Source organism: Mustela lutreola, chromosome 13, assembly GCF_030435805.1.
Source record: "Mustela lutreola isolate mMusLut2 chromosome 13, mMusLut2.pri, whole genome shotgun sequence".
Lineage (NCBI taxonomy): Eukaryota > Metazoa > Chordata > Mammalia > Carnivora > Mustelidae > Mustela > Mustela lutreola.
In genome coordinates this window covers 38,357,298-38,380,961 of record NC_081302.1, presented here as the reverse complement: position 1 = coordinate 38,380,961, position 23,664 = coordinate 38,357,298, and the positions used below count along the sequence as shown (strand labels likewise).

Sequence of the window (23,664 nt, the reverse complement as noted above, 5' to 3'; positions counted from 1 at the left end):
GAACCAGGGTTCTTGTCATCCTTGCGGGGCAAGGGCGATAGTTTTCTTTCTGCCTTTTTTTTCTCCTCCTAAGCTTAGATATTATTTTTTTAATGATAAAAATATTTCAGTTTCTTCATATATCTTTTTTGCTGACCAAATTCATGGTTCATTTTCTTGAACATTTATTATTATTATTATTATTATTATTATTATAGATTTTATTTATTTATTTGACAGACAGAGATCACAGAGAAGCAGGCAGAGAGAGAGGAGGAAGCCGGCTCACCGCTGAGCAGAGAGCCCGATGCGGGGCTCGATCCCAGGACCCTGGGATCATGACCTGAGTTGAAGGCAGAGGCTTAACCCACTGAGCCTCCCAGGTGCCCCCAAACATTTTTTATTATTATTGTAAGAACACATCACATGAAATCTCTCAACAAACTTTTAAGTGCATAGAATGTTGTTAATTGTATGTATAAAATTATACAGCAGATCTCTAGAATTTTTTCATCTTGCATGAGTAAAACTCCTTACCTATTCTATTGATAGCTACTTCACAATTCTCCCTCCCCCAGGACTCCTGATAAACACCATTATATTTTAAATTTCTATGAGTTATATTTGCACAATGGGATATTATTCAGCCATAAAAGAGGAAAAGCTTGTAATATTCTACAACACAGATGATGAACCTAGAGGACATAGTAAGTGAAATTAGATAGTCATAGAGCATTTTTCTACTTTTATGAGATAAGCTAAGTGTTTTAGCAGCCAAACTCATAAAAGCGAGGTTTTATTTTTGAAGGAAGGGAAACATAAGCTGCAATCAGAAATATAAGTAGGAGATAACCTGAAAGAAAAATTCTTAAACTACTTTCCAAGTGGAGCATCTGTAAATCTTCTTGGAAAGAGCGTGATCTGGATAAAAGAACGTTGGTTTGGCTAGAGCACAGATTCAAGGAGAGCACCCTGGTGGGAGATGAGCTAGGCACTAAACTACACAGATTAAAAAAAAAAAAAAAAGAAAAAGTCATGCCTTATTAAGGAATCACAGTTTTAGAAAATTAGGAAACTTTTAACTGTTTTTGAATATTTACTAAAAATTTATTGATTACATTATGCTTTAGGGTATTTAGTTGAATTTATTTTTTAATCATTATATCAATTATTTTGGGGAGGTAAAATATGTTGAATATATAAGAACTAAAAGAGCTATTCTTCAATATATTTTCATTGCAAACTGCAATAGATTTTCAGTTCTATTTTTTTAAGATTTTATTTATTTATTTGTCACCTGAGCAAGCAGGGGAGGGGCAAGGAGAGGGAGAAACAGGCTCCCTGCTGAGCAAGGAGCCTGATGTTGAACTTGATCCCAGGACCCCAGGATCATGACCTGAGCCAAAAGCAGACACTTAACCAACTGAGACACAAAAGTGTCCTTCAATTTTTAATTCTACCTGAGAATACTAATTCAAAAAAGTGTTAAATATCTCATTTCTTAAATTATCTTTTTCTCCTCTTTAAAAAAAGTAGGGAATTATCCTTCTTTTTGGCTATTTAACCTCTTCAGCTCTTAAGTACCTGATTAATAGATTTTTTTAAATAAAGAAAATTATTGATGTGGGCGCCAAACTCCTTCAGTGAGTAGGTTATTAGCTCATTATTTTCTACAATTATTTTCTCTGAATGGTAAATTTGAGAAATGCTCTATGTAGATTACATGTGCTACAGAAAATTTTACTTTAGACTCTTTGAGAAAGAAGCAGTTTACCAGGCTGTCATCTGTTCCACTAGTCCTCTCTCCCCATCAAGCCATAAGATAAAATAGGTTTTCACAGGTTTCTGTACATTTCCTTGAGGGTGAAGAAAAGAATCAGATTGAAAGGCTCACATTTCTTAACACAAATTTTCGAAATTTGTTTTCTGGTAATTGCCTCAGAGTCAAAATAAGAACAGTGAAGCTACAGTGTTATATGGCCATCCGATATCTCCTATGATGATTTCTAGATCAAAGCATTAGGAGACACTCTGAGCTAGTACTATAGACTGAATAGTTATATCCCTCCAAAATTAATATGTTGAAATCATAATCCCTAGTGTGATAATATTTGGAGGGGAGGCCTTTGGAAGATGATTAGGTCATGAATGTGGAGCCCTCGTGAATAGGATTAGTGAATAGGATAAGAGATCCTCAAGAGCTTTCCCTTCTGTGTGAGTACACAGTAAAAGGACAGTTGCTTATGAACCTGGAAGCAAGCTCAGCCTCCTCGCACTCCCCAGACACAGAATCTGACAGTGCTTAAGTATTGGACTCTTAGCTTTCAGAACTGCATTTATTGTTAACAGGCATTTTTGTTATAGCAGTTGGAATGGACTAAGCTAGAAAGCCAGATATTCAAGGAATTAGGTGTATAGCCAGAGAATAAATATAAGACTTTGATGGAAGAGACAATAACATAGGTGTAAGGTGAGATAAAAACAGTATGAATGTCTGTGCCATGAACAGTGGTAAATTCTAGTACTCACCTCTAAAACAAGGTATAGTGGAAAATTATTTCTGAGAAACAAGGACAATGAATTTATTTTATGCTGTGATCAGAGGTGCTATATGGCTCTCAAAGGCCAAAAATCAGGATATATGTTTGTTGAACTTGAGAAATAGAGATGAGTTTGAAATGTAGATTTGTGGTTATTAGCATATAGAAGGTAGGTTCATGGAATGGATCACCCTGACAAGAAGGGTAGTTAAAGAATGAAGAGAAATGAGATAAGGCAAAAGACTCTGGGAAAATCAACATTTAGCATTTTAGTGCAGCTTATGGCACTCAAGAAATACTGAGAAGAAAGCGCCAGAGAAATAGACTAGTGTCAAGAAAGCCAATAGAAAAGAAAACTCTGATGTGGGGAGGCAATAGTCAACAATGAAAAATACTTCTGAGTTTCATTAAGAAAAAAACATATATGTTTAGCATATTTACTAATATGAGTGTCATTAATGGCCTTGACAACTGAAGTTCAGTAGATTAATAAAACTGAAGTATAAATCAATGAGTAAATAAATAGTGGGTGTTGAATACACAGTGACAGGAGGTGTAGAATTTGCTCTCTAAGCTGTAGTTTGCTAACATGAAAGCACAGAAGTGAAACCTAGAATTAGGACACATTAGAAGTGAAAAGATGCTTTTTTTTTTCTTATTTTTGTTTTCTGCTACTAAAGATATTTACGTAAATATCTATTAAAGTGCTTTAGAGAGAATGTTCTTGAATATGCTGAAGAGAGTGATAAAAACAGGAATAGGATATTTAGTCTATATAATAAATAGATCCATTTTAGAATGGAATTGATACCTTTCAGTAGGTGCTTGGAAAATAAATCAGAGAGGAAAGGAAAGGGAGGTCCACCAAAGTTTTCTAATTTATCAGTAAAAAATGTCATTAAATCTTATGTTATGACTGAGTAGATTAAAGGTTATATAATACATATCTTACTTTAGTCAATTTCTATCTATAGAAATATTTGTATTATCTTTTAAAATTTGTATTATCTTAATGTAAAATTTATTTGCATTAATACTTTTATTAATATAAATTCTATTTATATTATTATAATAATTATAAATATATGACATATGTGATATAAGTATTCTGTAACTAAAAGCACATTTGGATAAGGGACTCCATATCCTGACATGACTACATAATTGATACAACAAAACCAGCTTATTTCTCTTTTCTTCTTCTCTTTCTTTTTTTTTTTTTTTTTCCTCCCAACAAATCAAACTATTAAACTACAGCAGTTGGCTTAAAGAAGTTCAGGTCAGAGGAAAGTGGATTGCTGATGTTTCACAAGTTTTATTCAGTCTTTGAGAAATAAGGAAATGATCTCAAATAAAACTTTTCACTACCCTATTGTACTTTCTTTATCTTCTAAGTAGAGCCCCTTGTCAGCCTTTGATCCTACTCCACTAAAGTTTCCAGTAATTCCTCTGTCCCAGAGTGATACGTTCTATAGCATTTCTGTAATTGCAAGCCAGCTGGTAGAACTTCAAGAGACCAACAAAAAAATATCTTAAAAGGCTATTTTAAAAACTATTAGTTGCTAAATTACACTCGTTTTCTTCACCATTTGAAGTATTGTGCACATAAAATATGCCTGGGATTGCCTAATTAAAATAGAGAAGAAAAATTTTTTGCAATTTACCTTTAAGCAAAAGCATACTTTTATAACAAACTTGCAGCTGTATTTTTCTTTCTAGTGCCTTTTCCTAACAAAATGTATGCCATATTCAATAATCTTTTCACCTGTAGGTCTACTGGGTACTGCTAATAATAACTAGACCTTTACTATTTGTAGAGAAAGTAGCCCAGTGAAAATGAGGTCAGGAAAATCTCTTTTTCAATGAATGCACAACTTGCTATAGGAAAGGAAGGAAGGTGTATAAGGTTGTGTTCCCAGTCTATAGAAACATAATTTTTATTTTAATTCAATTTGATTATTTTTTATAAAATAAGTATGTCATGTAATTTGTAATTTCCTGATTCCATTATGCTCATTTTTCAAAGGGAATTACTCAGGTAGAAAGGCTTATGTAAAATATAATTGTGGTAGTTTGTTTATCATCATAATGTAAATTATCTTTTATTTTTTATGTTCTTACTTAAATCATACTTCCCCCCACCCTGGTTGTACAGTTTAAGTGAAGGTCAATGGCAATTAGAGATGGTATGACTGACCTGAAGGAGTGTGGGAGACAATTTGATATAATTTGATACTCTTTTGATACTATTCCATAAGTTTTCTGATGGTATGTTCATTTTTTAAATCTTTTTAACATTTTAAATATTTCACAATGCAAATGTATTATATAGTGGTCCTGAAATTCAAATTATTAGATCAGAGCTGAAAGTGTACTGATCAAGTCTACGTTAGCTTCCCAACAATAGGGTGAAAATGGTATCTTTTCCACTCTAGTCTGCTTCTGAGCATGCTGTCAAAGGCCAGTTCCTCTGTGATGTAGTACATGGTTTTCCTTATATAGTCATTTACATGTGTCTAATGTTTCAGTGTATGTTGTATACTAACCAAAAATGAGTAACTCTACTTGGCCATCTACTCCACACTTGATTGTCCCCTAAATTTTTATTTTGAAATATTTCAAACATGCACCAAAGCTGAAAGAAGTGTATTAAGAATGCTCATATTCCTATTATCTAGATTCAACGAATCCAAAGGTGATTTAATATTAGAAATTCCCAAAGTTTAGTTGTCTGTATTAGTCAGATTCTAAAGGGAAAAAATAAAGTATACATATAATTATTTAAATAGATGTAGAAAAATTATTTGATAAAATTCAGCAACCTCTCAGCAAATTAAGAATAGAAAGAAATTTCACATGCTGAAACATTATTTTCAAAATACCTTCAGGATACATCTTCTTAAAAGAGAAACACTGAAGACTTTCCCATGAAATAAGGACAAAACTAATATATTCACTATTATACTCCTATTTGGCAAGAAGAAAGAACTACAGATATAAAGATATGAAAGTATGATCCAAACTGCCATTACAAGCTGATGTTATAATGTATACACGGAAGACCAAAACAATTTCCAAACATAATCAAATTAATAAGTGAATTTATGAAGGCTGCCAGATAGTAAACAATTATCAATTCTATTTTTATATACATGCATCCAGTATTTGGGATTTTACATTGAGATAGAATGTCATTTACATAGGGTCAAAAATTAAATACCTAGGAATAAACCTAATGAAGAATGTGGAAAACCACTACACTGATAACTACAAAATGAGGAAAATGACAGGAGAGCTTAAAGAATGAAGAGCTATACCATATTTATACTTTGCAAAACTCAGTATTTTTGAGGTATCAGTTTTCTTAAAATTAGTTTATATATTCAATGTAATCCCAGTAAACTTGTATGTGTATCTATAAATCGACAAACATTTAATTTCAATTCTTGTTGACAGGCTTAAGTAGACAATGCAAAACTTTCCACATCAATTTCAATAATTGCAAAGTCAAGAAGGATCTGGAAGTATTAAGTTCTCTAGAAGCATCTCTTTATGTTAACTCTAATTTTGCTTTGGATATATGAATTTTTTTTAAAGATTTTATTTATTTATTTGATAGATCACAAGTAGGCAGAGAGGCAGGCAGAGAAGTGGGGGAGGCAGGCTCCCTGCTGAGCAGAGAGCCCTATGCGGTGCTTGATCCCAGGACCCTGAGATCATGACCCTGACCCGAGCTGAAGGGAGAGGCTTTAACCCCCTGGGCCACCCAGGCGCCCCAGCTTCTCAGTATTTTTAAATAAGTCTTATCAATACTACAAAAAAATGTAGGTATTATTTACCAGATATCTAAAACATTTTAGTCTTCTTAAAATACAAGATTGCTTTTTCATTAAAAGATTAGATATTTAAAAATATTTTAGAAATCCTTGAGATAAATACATGGATTTCCCCTTGAGCCAGATAAAGTTCTGTAGTGTTGTTATTTATAGCATGGACTTCAGACTCAGGCAGACCTGCGTTTGATTCCTCCTTGTACTTAGTGGTTGCACGACCTTGAGGTCTTTACTTGTCTGTATCTGATACCATCAAGATGAACACTTCACTGTGAAGGAATTTACTTTTCCTTACTCATGTTATTTGTTTAATTTTATATTATTTTTTCTTTTTCTCTATTTGATTTAAAGAAAGTTATGAATAACATTTTCCCTATTATATCCTACCAGACCGTATTGCCTTGTATTTATTTTTTTGAAAAATATAATAACTTAAAACATTATCATAGAAATGTCTGCACTGCTAATTATGACTTCTTGCTGTAATTTTATGCTTACAAAAACTTTCTAATCCCAGCAAATCTTTTACATGTTCTTGAAACAATTCTGTAAAATTCAATGGTGGTATTCTGGCATACTCAAACCCCAGCTTAAATAAACAACACATCCAACATCTTTGAAGTCCCTATGTACTCCTTTAGATACTATTACAATCTTTCTACCCTTAAAAATGTTTTGTACCCAGAATTTTGTGTAAAATTTCCATGCTACTCTTGACAGCTTTATAACCTAACTTTGTATCCCTAAATGTATGTACTTTGACATGGTTTTGCATTTTGAAAATGGAATGCACTATACCTATTTTTAATACCTTTTGTTATTTACACATGGTATTACCAAGATTCAATTATGTAACTGCATGAAGCAATAATTTTTTTTTTACTTGTAGAAAGTACTACTTTATGACTATATTATGTTATGACTATACTATAATTTATCAATCCACTGATTACCAATGAACACTGGTAGAAGTTCTGGTTGTGCCTTTTTTCTCTCTCTCCTGAACAACACATATTCTATATGTTTGCTTTTACATGTTTAGAGGTGAACATATAGAAGATATGTTATAAAATACATACCTGGGAGTAAACTCCTAGGTTAAGATTTTCAACTTTATTAGATAAATCAGTTTTTCCCAAGGTTGTACTCATTTATATTTTCACTGGCAGGGCTTTTAGAAATAGAAATATAAAGACATTTTTAAAATTCTTTTAAGACAATTCTTTTATTTCTGTGGGGAAAAAAAAGTGGAATAGATGCATGGTAGCAGCTCGGAGAAGAAACAAAATCATAAAAAGTTTTTATTATTTTTAAAAATTTGCTTAGAATTGGAGAAATAAGATCAAGTATATAAAGCAATGCCACCCCCACCACTAGATATTTAAACATGATAATAAAGGGACAAATGTAGAAGAATCACTAGCTTACAGTCTTTTACAAATGAAAGGGCTGTGGCTTAGTGAATACCTGTTAAGAGTAGCTCTAAATAACAATGTGGATAATTCAGCCACGGTGATAGGCTGGAAAATGTAGGTGAGTGCAGATTCTGGATAGGTGGATCAACATTATGGAAGGAGTGTGCAGAATTTAATTGGCTTTTCCCTTTCAGTTTCAGTTAAGTAGTAAGCAAGGTCATGGCTAACATTATATGGACCTCTTTTCCTTAACTTAAAATGACTAACCTCGTTAACTTCAGCTGTGATCAGCTTTATGCCCAATCTCTCCCTCTTCGGTTTTTTAGAGATTACTACAAATGTAAGTTTGATTTCTATCATGCACCACTAAAAATGCATAATAAAAAAATAAATTATATATATATATAAAAATAAAACAAGCAAGCAGGAATATGTGCCTCTCTATATAATATTCTTATATAATACTCTAAAACTTTTATAATTGACATATGTGAAGAACATTCCTCCTCTTACTAAGGTTATTTAACAATGTGTGTGTGTGTGTGTATGTGCGTGTGCGTGCATAATTGTTAAGAGCAATTAAGACCCAGACTGCCTGGGTTTGGATTTTAGTTCCAACTTGTACTAGTTCTGTGAACTTGGACACATTTTATAAATGTTTTCACTGCAGTTTTCTCATCTTTAAGTGAAGATAAAGCTGTGCCTATCTTATAAGATTATCAATATCATGCAAGTTAATATTCGTAAAGCACCGAGAACACTCTCTAACAAATATTAAGTACCATTTAAGTCATTATTAAATAAATATATAAATGTATGGATATTGCTATAATAGTTCTTGGTTAATGAACAGGTTTATATTTGACCTTTCCCTTTTAGTGGGTATTCTGGTTACTTTTAACTATTTTTCTCTACAAACAAAAGTACATAAAAATTCCTTCTTTTTGTCCCTTTGTATACATATGCTAGTTTTTATTTAGGATCAAAACCAGAAATTGGAATGCTAAAGCAACTGCATTGTATGAATATTTCCAGATTTAAATTTGCTCTAGTAATGTATTTTCTTACAGTGTCTACCCCTTTTGTAACATACTCACCAACAGTTGATATAGTCACTTAACCTTTTGCTAGCCTATGCCAACTTAATTCTGATTACTACTTATAGAGAATTTATCTATTTAATGAACATTTATAAAGTCTGTACAATATGCCAGTCATTGTTCCAGGCATTGGTCATGCAACAGTCATAGACCTTCCTCTCTCTTTTTATTTCTTTTGATGGTGGCAAGGAGTTGAAACTGGTGATTATTTTATGACTGTGTGGGTGACATTTTTATATATTTATTATCCATTTCCTCTTCCATGAATTATCTAATCATATAGTTTACCTTTCCACTATTGATTTATTTTGGTTTTTATTGATCTGTAGGATTTTTAAAATCTGGGAACGGTGTGCCAATGTTTTTTGCTCATTTTGATGAAAAAGTTCTGATTTTGTTGTTTTATTCATTTTCACTTGTATTTTAGTTTTGCTTATGGTGCTTTTTAAAAAATTTTTGCTTTGAGATTCTGGTAAATTCGCATGAAACTGTAAAAAAAATAGTAGGTATTTCACCCAGTTACTTCCAATAGTAACATCTTACATAATTGTAGTTCTGGAAATTAATACCGATATCATCTACCAAACTTATTCATATATCATAGGCTTTATTTATTTATTTATTCATTTATTTTAAAAAGATTTTATTTATTTATTTGACAGAGAGAGATCACAGGTAAGCAGAGAGGCAGTCAGAGAGAGAGAGAAAGGATGAAGCAGGTTTCCTGTCTAGCAGAGAGCCCAATGTGGAACTTGATCACAGGACCCTGAGATCATGACCTGAGCCAAAGGCAGAAGCTTAACCCACTGAACCACCCAGACAACCATATCACAGGTTTTAAATAAGCTCACTTGTTTGTGTGTGTGTTTGTACATATGCATTTAATTCTATATAGTTTTATCATATGAGTTTATTACCAGATGTGTACATTGCATGTGTCTGACTTGTAAAAAAAATAGTAAACATACACAACAGCTCCATCACAAGGATCCCATATAATCCCCTTTTCTAGTCATATCCATTTCCCTCTGTCTACTCTTCCTTAATCTCTACTCTTCCATAATCTCTGTGAATAACTACTCTAGTCTCCATCTCTATAATTTCATTTCAAAATGTTATAGAAACTCTTAACTTCTGAGATTGACTTTTTTCATAATCAAATTTTGTTTTATTGATTTTCCCTTATTTTTATGTTTATGATTCCATTGATTTTTAAAATCTTATCCTTTTTCTTTCATTTTACTTGTTTTGCTTTTTGTTTTTCTGTTCTTCCTTTTATTTTTTGAGGTTGGAAGTTTAACTATTGATTTGAGAACTTTCCTCTTTTTTAATATAAAAATTTAATGTAAATAGTCCTCTTAGCATTGCTTTAAATAACATCACATATATTTTTGACATGTTACATTTTCACGTTTTAATTCTATGAATGTTTTATTTCCTTTCAAACTTCATCTTTAGTAGATTATTTAGAAGTATTGTTTTTAATTGCCAAATATTAGAGGTTTTACTGGTATCTTTATTTTATTGATTTCTAATAGGTTCTATAAAGGTTAAAAATGTACTATTCTATTTCTTTAGATTTGTTAAGGTTTATATGATTTCTAAGGATATGGAATATTTTAACATTCTTTTAAAAAATGTATCCTACTCTTGGGTTGGCTGTTCTAGATATCAAAAAAATATGATGTTTATAATATTGTTCAGATTTTCTATATTTTTGCTGATTTTCTGTCTCATAATTATATCAGTTGCTGAGGGTAGGACATGTAAGCCTGCATTATAATTGTGGATTTGTGTGTTGCTTCTTTCAACTTTGTCAGTTTTGCTTCATATATTTTGAGGCTCTGTTGTTTGCTGCTTTCCCATTTCAGATTATTATATGTTCCTGGTACACTGATCCTTTAAATATTGTGTAATGTCCCTTTTTGCTTATAGTAATTTTCTTTACTCTAAAGCCTACTTTATCTGATATTAATATGATCACTCATGTTTTCCCTTTGCAATTAATCTTTTCATGGTATATCATTTTTATTCTTTAATGTTAAATCTGCATCTCTGGCTGAATTTGAATTGTGCAACAAGATGACATACTTGTGACTGCTTTTTGTAGCTTGGCTTCTTAGTTGATATTTCTTGGTAGTGTCCCTGGGTTTGCTAGAACACCTAATTCAACCTTATGGAGTAATTAGCATAACTAGACCAACTTCTGTTGGAAGGTCAGGACTCAAGAGATGCTGGGCCTTCAGCTTTTGAATGACAAGAGGCCTTGCCTGAATATTGTTCCTCCAGTCCTGGGATTCCTAATCAATCTTTCTTTTTCATTCTGCTTTTCAGAATACTCCTTTGTCTGCCTCTTGCATTGTTTCCATGGTTTACAGAGGTTGTTGGTTGGGGAAGGGTGAATGATGACATGGATACATAAGTCTATGCCAGCTTGTCCAGATTGGCTATTTGATTAGAATTATTATAATCTAAAGTGTTAGACTTTAAACGATTGAGAACCTACTCTGTATTTGGTTCTGTGACCACTACTCCACATGTATTTGTACTTTAGCTTGGTTTATATATTTTATTTTATTTGTTTAAAGATTACTTATTTATTTGACAGGAAGAGATCACAAGTAGGCAGAGAGGCAGGCAGAAAGAGAGAGAGAAGCAGGCCCCCTGTCGAGCAGAGAGCCCAATGTGGGATTAGATCCCAGGACCCTGAGATCATGACCTGAGCCAAAGGCAGAGGCTTAATCCACTGATCCACCCAGGTCCCCCAAAGATTTTACTTATTTGCCAGAGAGAGGAGGAGAGAGAGAGTGCCCAAGTGGTGGAGGGTAATGTGTGGCAGACAGAGGGAGACGCAGGCTCCCAACTGAACAAGGAGTCCCATGTGGGACTTGATACCAGGACTCTGGGATCATGACCTGAGCCAAAGGCAGATGCTTAACCCAGGTGCTCCTGGCTTATATATTTTATATCACAGCAATATTTTTTATAATTTTGAAGACATATGACATATTTTGACATTTGTTATTCTAAACCTAGGGGTAATTCCTTTACGTTTCATGTCTCTTGCTACATTTACTAAAATGTATTCCTAATCATTTAGGTAACAGTGCAGGCTTCACATGCTTTAATAGGCAAAATAACCATTGGCTTATGTGTTACTCATTTAAAAACATAGAGCCTCATCTTCACTTGTTATATATATCTTACCTTGCAAACTTATCTCTAATTATGCCATAATATATTGCATTTAAATTACCTCATATCAAACTCTCCTGTTTTTATATCTCTACTCAATAATTTTATTGATAAAATATAATTTTGGGGTGTCTTCTGCACTTTCTCAATATTTAACATTCTGGGTCATAAGATTGTCCTCTATTGTAATTTATGAATCAATTTGATGATCTGTTTATGCCTGGATTTATTACCTAACAGATGTCTGTGTAGTTAGAGACCCATATGAATACTGTATCCTGTGGCTTAAAATGCATTTCAGGTAATCAATTATAACTGCAACTAAAAGACTTTGAATTTAGAAGTTAATAAAACCAGTAAAAATGGCAAAATAATTAAAAAAAATTTTTTTTGTTATTATCATGAAATTGTGTGAAGGAGGAATATAGATTCTTCCAAAAAGTTATTTAGAATTAATGAGTAAAACAACTTGAAAACCACTGTTAGGTACATTGTATACTAAAAATGATTAGCAGAGGAGGGACTACTGTGGTTTTGTACATTGATGAAAATATCCTAAAGATAGCATGAGATCAAGTGGGAAAAAATATGTGTTGGACTAATGTATGGAAGGAGATTTATACAAGAAGAAACAAAGTGCAAAATTGTGGAGATTAAAATAAACATGTTTAAGGAAACATTTAGTAGAATCTGTTTGCTCATATTGTGGTTGACTTATTGTTTTTGAGGGGCAGTGTGAGCATATTCCATATGCTATGGAAGCTTTAGGGAAAGTGGAATCCCAGATTACTAATAAGTTAACATAAATTAAAATTAAATTTTAAATGTCATATCAAATAAATTTTATATAACTTGTAAAATTTACTAAACCTTATTCTTAAGAATTAAATAATGATGTCTATCAAGAAAGATGTGCATACATAGTATATATATATATATATATATATATATATATATATATATATTAAAGGTCTACCTGGGACATTATGAAGATGACAAATAGGAAGTCTCAGATCCTCCTTCCTCCCATGGAAATAATACATAAACTAGTTTTCTCTGTGAAAAAAAATTCAGAATCTAATTAAGGGGCTCCAATCCTTCAATTAAGTGCAAAACCAAATTGATTGAGCTGGTAAGAAAATTCATGGCACCTTCTCACCATAGTCCTTCCCACACAGCATAGTGCCATGTGATCAGGAAGAAACTCTACCTCTCAGTCTAACTCTGGAGTGGGAAATATACAATATTCTGACATTTCGGGAAGCTGCCTGAGGGACTGTTTTTGTTTCACTTGTTTCAGAGTGTGGGTGGGACCTAGCATACTCTAAATGCCTGGGAATCATTGAGAAGAAAAAAAGAGCTGGACAGCATATCACTCCTCCAGCAGACCTGCAGTAAAGCAGGCAAACTAATAAAGCTTAAGGACCTCTCCTCCTTAGAGAGAAGGGAAGGAGAGGAAAGGGAAGGAGAAGAATGGAACGTATGTCCAATGTTCTAGCTTTTCAGGGGACTGCCTAAAAGACTAGTTTTTGGCTAGTCTGACTTTGGCATTGATGGGACTCAATGCAATCTGGATGACTGGATGCCTAGATGCTACTGAGAACAAAAAAGGATCTGGGTAGTGTGCTGCTGCTTCAGAGTATCCATAGTACCTTAGACAAACATTAGAGGGAGCAAGAGATTACAAGCTCCTGAAAAAAAGGGGGGGAGAGAGAGAAAGAAAAGGAAGGAAGGAAGGAGAGAAGGAAGGAGTCAGCCAATCCCTCTAATAAGAATCTACCTGCACAAGTCCAGAGGAGACACATCCATAGTTTGAGAGGCCTCCAGAATCTCTAGTTAAGCTGATTGGTGAAAGTCATTTCCTGTACCAAGGCAGTGGCTATTTTTTCAAATACATAGATACCGACACAAAATTATAAGGCATGTGAAGGAAAAAGGAGGAAATGGCCATATCAAAAGTAAAATATAAATTTCCAGAAATCAATCTTAAATATATACATGTATATGTATGTATATTATCTGAAAAAGAATTTGAAATAACCATCACAAGATACTCAACAAGTTTGTGAAACCAATGGATAAACAAAATGAGAATTTCAACAAAAAAATAGAAAATATAAAAAAAAAAGAATCAGTAAGTTTCTGGGACTAATAAAGAGATTAAATCAGTAATCCAAAATCCCCCAACAAAGAGCCCAAGTGCAGGTGCCTTCACTAGTGAATTCTGCCAAACTTTTAAAGAAGAATTAGCATCAGTTCTTCTCAAATTCTCCCAGAAAATTAAGAAAGGGGAACGTTTCTGTTATTTTTGTTCTCATTTTATAAAGCCCAAAATAACCCTGATTGAGAACCATCTCAAAATCATTATAAAAAAAACTACAGGCCAGTGTCCCTGCTAAACATACATGCAAAATCATTAGCAAAATACTAGCAAACTGAATTCAGTAGCACATTAAAAGGATCATACAGCTTGACTAAGTGGGATTTATACCTTGGATACAAGAATGATTCAACATACCAAAATCATATAATATGATATACTACATCAGTAGAACAAAAGATAAAAATCACATGATCTTCTCATAGATGCAAACAAATCATTTGACAAACTTAAAGACTCTTTCATAATAAAAACACTCACCAAACTGGAATGAAAAGAAATGATCTTAATCTAATAAAGACTTTATATGACAAGCCCACAAAAATTGAGAGTTTTTCCTCAGACAACAGGAATAAGGTAAGAATACCTACTTCACCACTTTTATTAAACATAGCACTGGAAGAGGTCAACTAGGAAGAAGGTGGAGTAGGAGCCCTCTAACTTTACCTCATCCCATGGGTATAACTAGATAATAACTATATCAGCATAAATAAGCTAGGAAATAACTTGAAGATTGGCAGAACAAACTCCACAGCAAAAGGCAAGGAAGAGGCCACATCGAAGAAGGTAGAAGGTCACAGACACAAAGTGTCTGTGAGGAAAACAGACCATGGTTATCCACAATTGGGGAAGGAGTCAGCAGTATGGAGAAGGGCAGAAAATAGACTTTCATACCAGAGAGTCCTTGAACGGGAAAGACAAATCTCTGTAATGTTTGCCTTGGAACGTGAGGGTCTGGATTTCATGAGTTCTTAAAACCAGCAGGATTTAAAGCCTGGAATTTTAGAAATCAGTGAGTTGGTCTCTGGGAGAGCCCAGAGGGCATTAAGAAGTGGAGTTCCTGCACGTAGAAAGACAAACAACAAACAGCTTCTGCATATACAACATAGAAATAGCAATTTGAAAAACACTGGGAGCAGATAGGAGGAAGAATGACTTGCTCACCTCAGAGCATAGCCTGGAGAGACAGGGGTCATGGGGATACCCATCCAGGAACAAAGGAGCTAGCAGGTGCCATTCTCCCTCCACCCTCTAGCAACTTGGAACTAAAATGGGACCCATACTCCTCACCTAACTTGCTTGCACCAAGCTGAAACCACCCTCCCCAGTCACGGGTATCTGAGACCCAGCACTGCAGGCCCCAAAGACAAGCACAAATCCTGCCAACAACTCATCACCTGACTCATGTATTTTGCAGGACCTCAGTTCTGAAAGTGGTAGGTGTAGGTCTCCCTTTGTAAGCAAACCAATGCACACATTGCTATCCACAATAGGCAAAGAAACTCAGCAGATAGCTGGACCAAAGGAAAAGAAGGCCAAGACTCAAGAGAAGAGCACATACCACACCACACATGGGAGACACTCCCAGAAGTGCCAAGTCTTGGGGAACAGGGAACACTGCACTGAAAGGCACTACAGGACCTCTTCTTCATAAGATCATTATTGTGAAGAGCAAAAAAAGTAGCTGAATTTCATAACACAGAGAAACAGAGGAAGTCAGACAAAATGAGGAGACAGAAACATCTCCCAAGTGAAAGAGCAGGCCCAAACCACAGTAAGAGAAGAAAGTAAAATGGATACAGGTAGTATGCCTGATAGAGAACTTTAAGTAATGATCAAAAAGACACTGGACTAGATGGGGTGCCTAGGTGGCTCAGAGGGTTAAGTCTCTGCCTTCAGCTCAGGTCATGGTCTCAGTGTCCTGGGATCAAGCCCCACATTGGGACCTCTACTCAGCAGGGATCCTACTTCCTCTCTCTCTACCTCACTCTTTGCCTAGTTGTGATCTCTATCTCTGTCAAATAAATACATAAAATCTTAAAAAAAAAAAAGATATTGGACTAGAGAAAAGAGTGGAAGACATCAGTGAGACCCTTAACAGAGATGAAAAGAACCAATCAGAGATCAATAACACAATAAATGAAATAAAAAATCCACTTGACAGAATAAATAGCAAGCTCAGAAGGACAAATTAACAGACTGAAAGAGTAATGACCAAAGAGGAGGAAATAAGATTAAGGAAATTGATAATAGCCTTTGGGAACCAAATGACTCTGTCATGGGTAATAATATTTACATTATAGGAATCTCAGAAGAAGGGAAAAGGGCCAGAAAATTTATTTGAAGAAGTTATATCTGAAAACTTCCTTAATTTGAGAAAAGAAACAGAGATCCAGATCCAGGATACAGACAGATCCCCCCTGTCAAAATTCAGCCCAAGGAAGTCCACACTGAGACACATAGTGATTAAAATAAAGCAGCAAAAGAAGACAGTTACATACAAGGAAAACCCCATATGGCTATCAGCAGATTTTTCAGCAGAAACTTTGTAGGCCATAAGAAAGTGGCATCATGGGGTGCCTGGGTGGCTCAGTGATGCCTCTGCCTTTGGCTTGGGTCATGATCTCAGGATCCTGGGATCGAGCCCCAAGTCGGGCTCTCTGCTCAGCAGGGAGCCTGCTTTCTCCCTTCTCTCTCTGCCTGCCTCTCTGCCTACTTGTGATCTCTCCCTCTCTCTCTGTCAAATAAATGAATAAAATCTTAAAAAAAAAAAAAGAAAGTGGCATCATATAGTCAAAGTGCTGAAAGGGAAAAATCTGCAGGCAATAATACTCCACCCAGAAAGGCTATCTTCAGAATAGAAGGAGAGATCAAGAGTTTATCAGACAAACAATAACTAAAGGAGTTCATGATCACCAAACCAGTCCTACAAGAAATATTAAAGGGGACTTTAAGTGGAAAGAAAGACCATAAGTGAGAGTATGAAAATAAAAAAATTTTTAAAAAAGTAAAATAAATATTTTGGTAAAAATATTAATCAAGGGATTCATGTAATAAAAGGATGTAAAATGTGACACCATATATCTAAAATGTGGAAGGGAGAGGAGTAAAGAATGGGTCTAAACCTAAGTGACCATCAACTTAATTTAGACTGCTATGTGCAAAAGACATTATGTACAAACCTAATGGTAACCACAAGTCAAAAACCAACAATATATATACAAAGGAATCAAAGTACATCACTGAAGAAAGCCAACAAACCATTAAAGAGAGCAAATGAAGAGAGGATCAGAGAAAATCTATAGAAGAAACACAAAACAATTAGCAAGATGGGAATAAATACATATCTATCATAATTATTTTGAATGTAAATGAACTATATTCTCCAATCAAAAGACATAGGGTGACAGAGTGTATAAAAAACAAAAACAAGACCCATTTACATGCTGCAAGAGACTCATTTCAGACCAAAAGACTCATGCAGATTGAAAGTGAGAGGGTGGGGAAACATGTATCATGCAAATAGATGCCAAAAGAAAGTTGGGGTAGCAGTAGTTATATTGGACAAAACAGACTGTAAAAAAAGACTCTAATAAGAGACAAAGAAGGACACTACATAATAATAAAGGGAACAATACAATAAGAAGTTATAACAATTGTTAATATGTATGCACCCAAAATGGGAATACCCAAATATATAAAAAGTTAATAACAAACAAAAGAAATTATTGACAGTAATATGATAATAATAGGTGACTTTTAATACCTCACTTATATCAATGAACAGATACCCCAAACAGAAAAACAAGGAAATAGTGGTTTTTGAACACACTGGACCACATGGATTTAACAGATGTATTCAGAACATTTCATCCTAAGACCACAGAATACACATTCTTTTCAAGTGCACACAGAACAGTTTCCAGAACAAATCACATATTAGGCCACAAAACATGGCTCAACAAATTAAAAAAGACTGATATCATAGCATGCATCTTTTCTGACTACAATGCTATGAAATTATGAATCAACCACAAGAAAACATCTGGAAAGAGCACAGACACTTGGATGTTATTTGAATGGGTCAGCCAAGAAATCAAAGAAATAAAAAATTACATGGAAACAACGCAAATGAAAACATGGTGGTCCAAAATCTTTGAGATGCAGCAAAGTTTTTTTGTTTGTTTGTTTTGTTTTGTTTATAGCAACACAGGCCTATCTCAAGAGGCAAAACAAAACAAAACAAATAAACAAATAAACAAACAAAAAAACTCAAATAAATAACTTATCCGTGCACCTAAAGGAGCTATAAAAAGAACAACAAACAAAAATCAAACCCAGAAAAAGGAAGGAACCAATAAAATCTAATGCAGAAATAAATGATACACAAAAGTAAAACAAACAAACAAAAAACAAAGCAAAATAAAAACAATAAATCAATCAGGATCTGGCTCTTTGAAAAATTCAACAAAATTGATAAACCTCTAGCAAGACTCATTAAAAGGGAGAGAGAGAGCGAACTCAAACAAAATTACTAATGAAAGAGAAGAAATGACAACCAACATCACACAAAAATACAAGCAATTTTAACAGAATATTATGAAAACCTATATGTCAATAAATTGGACAGTTTAGAAGAAATGGATATATTCCCTTAAAAATATAATCTACCTAAACTAAAGCAGGAAAAAATAGAAAATTTGAACAGATCAATCATCAGCAATGAAATTGAATAGGTAATCAAAAAACTCCCAATGAACAGAAGTCCAGTATCACAGACAAATTCTAACAAGCAATTAAAGAATTAATTCTTCTTAAATGATCCCAAAACATACAAGAGGAAGGAAAGGCTTGCAAATTCATTTTATGGGTCTGGTATTGCCCTGCTATCAATACCAGGTAGAGATACTACAAAAAACAAACAAACAAAAAACTACAGGCCAATGTCTCATGAATATAAATTCAAAAGTCCTCAAGAAAATATTAGCAAACTGAATGCAACAGTATATTTAAAAAAAAATCATACACCACAACACATGGGATTTATTCCCAGGGTGCAAGGGTAGTTTAATATTCACACAACAATCAATGTGATTCATCACTTCAAGAACAGAAAGGATAAAAACCATATGATCATATCAACAGGTGCAGAGAAGCATTTGACTAAATACAACATCCATTCATGAAAAATCCTCTGCAAAGTAGGTTTTAAAGGGAACATATCTCAATATATCAAAAAGCCACAGCCAACATCATACTCAATGGTCAAAAAATGGAGAACTTTTCCCCTAAGGTCAGGAACAAGATAAGGATGTCCACTTTCACCATTTTTATTCAAAATAGTACTGGAAGTCCTAGCCACAGCAATCAGACAACCCAAAGAAATAAAAGCATCCAAATTGGTAAGGAAGAAATAACGCTATCACTATTTACAAATGACATGATACTATTTATAGAAAACACTGAAGACTCCACCAAAAAAGTACGAAACTAACAAACGGATTCAACAAAGTCAAAGGATACAAAATCAATATACAGGAATCTGTCCCATTTCTATATGCTATTAATAAAGCAGTAGAAAATGAAATTAAGAAAACAATCCCATTCACAGTTGCACCAAAACAATAAAACATCTAGGAGTAAACTTAACGAAAAGTAAAAGACCTATACTCTGAAAACCATAAAGCACCGATGACAGAAATTCAAGACAACACAAAAAAATAGAAAGACATTTCATTCTTATAGGTTGGAAGAACAGATATCATTACAATATCTATACTACCCAAAGCAATCTACAGATTTAGTGCAATTCCTATCAAAATACCAACAACACTTATCACAGAATCAGAACAAATAATCCTAAAATTTGTAGGGAACCACAATAGACCTTGAGTAGTCAAACTTACGTTGAAAAAGAAAAACAAAACTGAAGGTATCGTAATTCCAGATTTCAAGTTATATTTTAAAGAAGTATTGATTAAAACAATATGGTACTGGCATAAAAATAGGCATACACATTAGTGGAATAGAAAAGACATTCTGGAAATAAACTGACAATTATATAGACAATTTGGCAAAAGAAGAATTAATATGCAGTGGGGAAATCTCTTCAACAAATGGTGCTGGGAAAAATGGACACCTGTATACAAAAGAATGAAACTGGGCCCCTTTCTTTTATCATACATAAAATAAACTCAATATGGATGAAAGACATAAATGTGAGACCTGAAACTATAAAAGTCCTAGAAGAGAGCACAGGCAGTAGGCTCTCTGACACTGGCCATAGGAATATTTTTCTAGATATGTCTCCCAAAGCAAGGGAAACAAAAGCAAAAATAAGCTATTAGGACTGCACAAAAACAAAAAGTTTTTGCATAGAGAAGGAAACAATCAACAAAACTAAAAGGAGACCTCTGGAATGGGAAAAGTTATTTGCAAATGACAAATCCAATAAAGGGTTAGTATCCATAGTATACAAAGAACCGATAGAACTCAATATCCAAAAAAACCAATAATCCAATTAAAAGACAGGCAGAAGACACAGACATTTCTCCAAAGAAGACATCCAAGGGGCCAAGAGATACACGAAAAGATGATCAACATCATTCATCGCCAGGGAAATGCAAATCAAACCCACAATGAGATGTCACCTCACACCTATCAGAATGACTAAAATTAAAAGCACAAGAAACAATCAATGTTGGCAACAATGTAGACAAAAGGAACCCTCATACGCTGTTGGTGGGAATGTAAATTGGTACAACCATTGTGGAAAAGAGTATGGATCTTCCTCAAAAAATTAAAAATAGAACTACCCTTTGGACCAGAAATGGCACTACTGGGCATTTATCTCCAAAATATAGAAATACTAATTCAAAGGGATACAGGTACACCTATGTTTATTGCATCATTATTTACAATAGCCAAACTTTGAGAACAGCTCAGGCGTCCATCTGTTGCTGAATGGCTAAAGAAGAGGTTATATATGCATCACATATATAATATATATATTTCGTATATATTTGTGAATATGTATTCATATGTATATACCACAGAATATGTATAAATATATATTCCTATATTTACACATAAAAATATAATTCAGCCATAAAAAAAAAAAAAAAGAATGAAATCTTGCCATTTACAACATCATGGATAGAAATAGAAAGTATAATGTTTAGGTAAATAAGGTCCGTCAGAGAAAGACAAACACCATGTTCTCTCATTCATATGTAGAATTTAAGTAACAAAACAAAGGAGTAAAGGACAAGAAAAGAAAGACAAACCAAGAAATAGGCTCTCAACTATAGAGAACAAACTGATGGTTACCAGAGGGGAGGTGGGTGGGAGGATGGAGTAGATAGGGCATGGGGGTTGGGTCAGAGGGAGAAGCAGACTCCTCACAGAGTAGGGAACCCAAAGTGGGACTCAATCCCAGGTCTCCAGGATCATGACCTGGGCTGAAGACAGTTGCTTAACCAACTGAGCCGCCCAGGTGTCTGAGGCATAGGGCTTAAAGAATACACTTGTCATGATGAAAAATAAATGAAAAATTTAAAAACTAAACTAAAATAAAATAAAGCAAAACACATAGCACTGGAAATCCTAGCCAGAGCAATTAATTAGTCTAGGAAAACAAAAGACATCCAAATCAGAAAGGAAGACTGAAATGGTCTCTGTTCACAGATGACATGAACTAATACATAGAAAACCATGAAGAGTCCACAAAAGGAACAGTTTGAACTAATAAACCTATTCAGTAAAGTCAAAGGATACAAAATAATGATACAGAAATAATTTGCATATTTCTACATTAATAATGAATTATCTAACAAAATGAACTAAGAAAACAATCTCATTTCTTACCCTGCAGTCTGGAGCCTAAGCCAGCCTTCTCAGCCTATAAAATCCCACACAGGCTCCAGGCATGGCCAGCCTGTGCATGAATGAGTGGAGCCCTGCATAAATGAGAATTTCATCTCCAGAACCTCTGCCACCACGGAGGACACTGTGATGAGCATCAGAATTATCCAAAACCGTTTCACTGAAATCTCAGCTGGCTACTGCTCTGTAGAATTCAGAGAGTTGGGTGTAACCAAGTAGTGTTTTCACAAAGTTAATGGGAAACCTCTTTTGGTACCCACACTTTTACTTAGCTTATAGCTGCACTAAGCTGGCACACCTGGGTTCGTAGAACCATAGAGCTGGCAAACCCTTAATGGTCATCTGTGCGACCCCTCATTTTATACGGGAGAAAAAGGTGGCTTAGAGAAAAGAAGATGCTTTGGCTAAGGCAAAACATTTTAAACTGAGCTATGCCACTTATAGGAAACAACCAGATAACAGCCTTGAGTATTCCTTCTTTGCGGGGGACATGACCCCAGATGTGGATGATGACGTGCTATATGAATTCTTCATCAAAGTTTACCCCTCCTATTAGGGAGGCAAGGTGATTTTGCCTCCAAACAGCTGTGTCTAAAGACTATGGTTTTGTGAAAACCACAGATGAACTGGAACAGAAGTGAGCCTTGACTTACTGCCAAGGAATAGTCGTCCTGGAGCCTAAACCAGTGCAGCTGAGCATGGCAATCCTCAAAGCAAGCCAAATGATGTCAGTGGAGTATAGTCAGATTTACAGTTACAGCTGCAATCACTATTACCAGTAATGCAAGAACTGTTATAGTTACCAGAATACAAGCAGCTACAGCTATGGCTATACCTAGTATGGTTATACCCAGAGCACTGTGTAGGGATATCAAGAAGTTAGGGATTACACATTGGAAGACCCCATGCTACATCTGGATGTGATTGAGGCCAACAAGGAGTTCATGGAGGAAAGACCTGTAGGATGCACTGATGGCTGTCACTGGCAACTCCTGGACATAGTATCATCAGAGACCCTACCATGATGTAGCCAGGACAAAGGACAAGCCAAAAATGGACTGTGTGAGGGAGATGAAAGACTCCTTTTTAAGAATAATGACAACAAAATATTGGAAGAACTTTTACCTTTTTGAAAGTGTTTTGCAAGCTTTTAGTAACTGACAATTCTGAGATTTTGACAATTCCTGCAACACTGCTGCTGTCATTTGACAGTGAGACACTTGAGTTTAAAAACCAAGGGACCAGCTCATACTGTTGAAGAAGTTTCAAAAGAAGGAAGGAAGGAAGAAAGGATGGAGGGAAAGAAGCAAGGGAGGAAGGAAAAAAGAAATCCCATTTATGATCGAATCAAAAAGAATAAAATACTTAGGGATAAACAACCAAGGAGCCAAAGGGCATGCAAACTGAAAACTACCAAACACGCTGAAAATAATTTTTAAAAGACACAGATAAATGGAAAGGTATCTTGTATTCATGAATTGGAAGATTTACTATTATTAAAATGTCTATACTACCCAAAACAATATACAGATTCAATGCAATCTTTATCATGATTTC

General features: G+C 34.4%; 1 pseudogene; it reads left to right on the top strand.

Moving 5' to 3' along the window:
* Positions 1–610: 610 nt before the first annotated feature.
* On the top strand, positions 611–23,132 carry LOC131813600 (tRNA selenocysteine 1-associated protein 1-like; annotated as a pseudogene).
* Positions 23,133–23,664: the final 532 nt, after the last annotated feature.